This window comes from Phalaenopsis equestris, unplaced genomic scaffold (assembly GCF_001263595.1).
Source record: "Phalaenopsis equestris unplaced genomic scaffold, ASM126359v1 Scaffold000232, whole genome shotgun sequence".
Lineage (NCBI taxonomy): Eukaryota > Viridiplantae > Streptophyta > Magnoliopsida > Asparagales > Orchidaceae > Phalaenopsis > Phalaenopsis equestris.
This window is the reverse complement of record NW_018164674.1, coordinates 373,156-377,872: the sequence shown is the minus strand read 5'-3', so window position 1 is coordinate 377,872 and position 4,717 is coordinate 373,156.

The following is a 4,717-nucleotide window of genomic DNA, read 5'->3' as shown; positions in this document are numbered from 1 at the left end:
GGAGCAACATGAGGCATTGCGGCGGAGCGTCGCGGCGACGCGACGCATTGCGGCAGTGCATTGTGGCGGCGTGACGTCGCGGTGCTACGCGTTGCGACGGAGTGTTGTGGCGATGCATCGTAGCAACACGAGGCATTGCGGCGGGGGGCCCGCACGGCGAGAGCGACGCATTGCGACAGTGCATTGTGGCAGTGTGATGCCGCGGTGCTACGCGTTGCGGTGGAGCATCGTGGCGATGCAACACGTTGTGGGGGAGCGTCGCAGTGTGGTGCGACGCGTTGCGGCGGAGCGTCGCGACGGGGCGCCACGGTGACACATTGTGGCGGAGTGTCACGATAGAACATCACAGTGGGGCGTTGGGGTGTCGTTTGCGATGTGATGCGTCGCGACAGGGAATTGCGGTGTCGCGATGCGTTGCGATAGTGTCTCATGGCGACGTGTTTAAGTGGAGAGTCACGAGGAAGAGTCATTGTGAAGCTTTGCGGTGATGCATTACAGCGGAGCTTCGCGGCGGGGCGTTGCAGTGATGCGTTGGGTGGAGCGTCGCGGTGGGGGCGACAAATTTGTAATTGATGTTCAATGTCACGTAAGAAGGTTAACGCGGAGATAAATCGCCAGTGACCTTTAACTTTGTTGAAGCTATGCATCAGAATGTTATTTCATGAAGTTAATTTGTATAGGAGGAGTCAACGAAAGTTCACTGAGGACTTATTAACCCATCCGAGGTTGTTTGTTGGAGCATTGCTCGCTTACAAGCCTGTGTGAAATGGGTCAGGTGTAGCCCACCAAGGGCTGTTAATCTATCCAGTGTTGTTTATCGGAGTAAAAACTCGACAATGTTAACCCATATGGAAGAGGTTAGATCAAGAAGATGTTAGATCAAATGCTCCTGGGATTGATCATGCTATGACTAAGTTACAACCAAATTTGTGTATTTCTTGGGTCGAGAGCATGAGGTGACTCGTTAATGAGCCATTACACTTTATAAAGATATTCTTTATGTATAGGACAGTTAATGAATAATATTTGGGATTCCTTGATCATGTATGAACTGCGATGTAATAACACATGTGGATTACATGTTTAGGGTGTTACTGATAATATTTGCGAAGATTCTCTGCATTCCAAGTCCGGGGTAAGATTTTCCCATCTAAATCCTTAAGCTTAAAGATTTCAAGCTTGATCATAGCAGCCACAATATATGGGCCTTCCCAGAGAGGTGATAATTTATTGCGTTGGGGACCATGGTTGGTGGCTTGCCGGCGGGTTCAATACTACTCAAGACCAGCTCACCGATGTAAATAGGTCGAGGCTTGACTCTCCGGTTGAATTGGCGAGCAACTCTTTTGCGGTAGGAAGCAGTCTAAGATGGCCACATCGCGAGTTTCTATGTGGGGATCCAATTGTTGTCGGAGTTTTTCTTGTTGTTATATGAGTCGAAAGTCTTAATTCACGGGTTCGTAACTCCGATATCAACTGGGATGACAGCCTCAGTGCCGAAACATAAGTTATATGGATTTTCTCCGGTTGGAGTACGCGCGGTTGTGCGATAGGCCCAAAGGACGATGTATAACTCTTCAACCCACTGCCCCCCCAACCTTCTCAAGACGAGTCTTCAACCCCTTGAGCACTGTCCAATTTGTCACATTTGTATGCCCATTTGTTTGGGGATGCACCACAACAGTGAAGATCCTTGTAGAATGATGTCAAGACCCTTCCAGTGAATTGAGCTCCATTATCGGTTATAATCTTTGCAGGAAGCCCAAAGCGACAGATGATGTTTTTCCAGACAAATTGTTTGACATTTGCCTCAGTGATTTTGGCAAGAGGATCTGCTTCTACACATTTGGTGAAGTAATCGACAGCTAAAATGATGAATTTTCGTTGTCCAGTAGCTATCGGAAATGACCCCATGATATCTACCCCCCATTGAGCGAAAGATCAAGGACTTAGAAAAGAAGTGAGTTCTATTGGCGGTGCATGTGTAAGAATGGAATGTAGTTGTCAATTCTTGTATTTTTTCACAAACTCTAATGCATCTTGCTTGATTGTGGGCCAGTAGAAGCTTTGCCTCATTATCTTAAAAGCAAGTGCTCTGCCACCAAGATGCTCCCCACATATTCCTGAATGAACTTCTCGTAGAGCATAATCAGCTTCAGATGGAGGAAGACACTTGAGATATGGACCTACAAATGTCTTCTTGTACATTTCATCCCTTATAAAGATGAAGTTGGCCGCCATGCGTCAGATGCGAATTGATGTCGTAGCATCATCTGACAGTGTTCTGTCTTGGAGGAAAGAGATGATGGGATCCATCCAAGATGACTCCCTTGGGTGATGACTCCATTGGGTCGTCTATAGACAATATCTCCCATGGGCCATGGATGCGAGGAAAATGTATCTCTTCAATATACCTTCTTTTATAGAGATCTCTAGTTCTTGAGGTTGCAAGCTTGGAGAGGGCATCAGCTCGGGTGTTTAGCTCTCGAAGTATATGAACGAGCTGACATGTTTTAATTTGGGTGAGAAGTGTTCTTACCAGACTGATATACTGCACCAGTTGTGACTTATGAGTGTCAAATTCTCCTTCTACTTGGGATGCAACGAGTTGAGAATCAGTGTAGATAATCATGTTTCGTGCTTCACAGTTGATGACAAGCTTTAATCTGACGATAAGTGCTTCATATTCAGCAACATTATTGGTGGCTGGAAATTTCAAACGAAGTTTGTACTCTAAAATGTCTTTCTTTGGGGAGATAAGTATTATTCCTGCACCAGCTCCCGAGTTTTCAGATGCTCCGTCTACATATAGTGTCCACTAAGGTGGCTGTGGAAGAGAAGATGGTGGTTCATCAGCGGTAGGCACTGTACATTCTACCACAAAGTTGGCCAACATCTGTGATTTGATGTTTGGTCGCGGTAAATAGTGGATGTCAAATTCTCTCAATTCTACTGACCATTTAACTAATCTTCCTGATGCTTTTGGTTTTTGTAGGATAGCATTCAAAGGGAGTTGCGTGTAAATGTCAATAGTGTGAGTCTGGAAGTATGAACGAAGTCTCCTTGTTGAGAATACCATGGCTAGTGCAGTCTTGTCTGCCACCAGATAGGGACTTTCTGTATCAGATAGAATTTTACTGACGTAATATACTGATTTCTCGATTGTGTTTTCTATTCTGACTAGGACAGAACTTATTGCATGAGGTGAAATAACCAAATAGATAAATAACATTTTCCCATGGATGAGTTTTGAGAGAAGGGGCAGTGAAGCCAAATATGCCTTAAGTTGTTCGAAAGCGATCTGACAGTCATATGTCCGTTGAAAACCAGTGTTTTGTGCTCCTCTTAGTATTTTGAAGAACGACAAATACTTATCTCCATAACGAGCAACAGAGATAGGGCGGCTATACGACCATTCAATCGTTGCACTTCCTTGATGTTCCTTGGAGGCACCATCTCTTTCATTGCCTTGATTTTTTCTGGGTTTGCTTCTTTGCTTTAATCCCACATGGGCAGCCATAAATCCCAGAAACTTTACTGATGTGTTTGGTTAAGTCGTAAGTCGTAAGTCATACTGACGAAGGAGTTTGAAACACTCCTCCAGATGAAAAATGTGTTTGGATGCTTTCAAGTTTTTTACTAACATGTCATCGACATAAACTTCCATTGTACGCCCGAGAAGGGTTTTGAAGACCTTGTTCATGAGTCGTTGATAAGTTGCACCAGCATTTTTTAACCCGAATGACATAACCTGATAACAGTATAAGCCCTTATCTGTTTGAAAAGAGACGGCCTCCTCGTCCATTGGGTTCATCTTTATTTTATTGTATCCTGAGTATGCATCCATAAAGCTTAACATTTGATGTCCAGACGTGGCATCAACGAGTTGATCTATGCGCTGGAGGGGAAAACTATCCTTCGGGCAAGCTTTGTTGAGGTCTGTATAGATTTTTTCACCATGACAATACTGGCTAGCCATGCAGGATGATGTACTTCTCATATGAACTTTGCTTCAAGAAGCTTGTTGACTTCTTGTTCAATAACTTGTAAGTGATTAAGGGCAAAATTACGCTTCTTCTGGATGACCGGTTTAAAGGTCGGGTTTACCTTTAAAGAGTGCATGATTATTTATGGGTCAACTTCGGACATGTCGGTCGGAGTCCATGCAAAAAATGCCTTGGTTCTTTTGGAGAAGATATATATACTCCGACCTTTTCTCATCGAAGAGTAGGGAACCAAGCTACACTTTTCTCGAGTGATATCGGTCAGAGAGTGGGATTTGAACCAAGTCTTCTACGGGAGAAGTCCGTTGAGATACATATTCATCTCGAAGATTGAAGTTTTCAATGTTGTGTCATTGACGGGCGTGGTTGAGCTTGTATGAGGTAGCATAATTGTGCTATCTGTTGATCACCTCGTACGATGCTGATCTCTGTTGGGGTTGGAAACTTGATCTTCAAGCGTGTTACTGAAGTCACGACGCCAAAAATTGATTGCAGTGGTCTCCCAAATATAGCATTATACGTTGATTCTGATTTGACAACAATAAAATGAACTGAGTGAGTTATCTGTCGAGGAAAATATTCCAAGACAACTTGAAGATTTATTGTTCCCTTGACCCTCACTGGTCGATTATCAAAACCATATAATGGTCCGGATGCAGGTTGAAGTAGCTCCCTTGTCAATCCCAAACTGAGGAAAGTTGAATAGAACAATT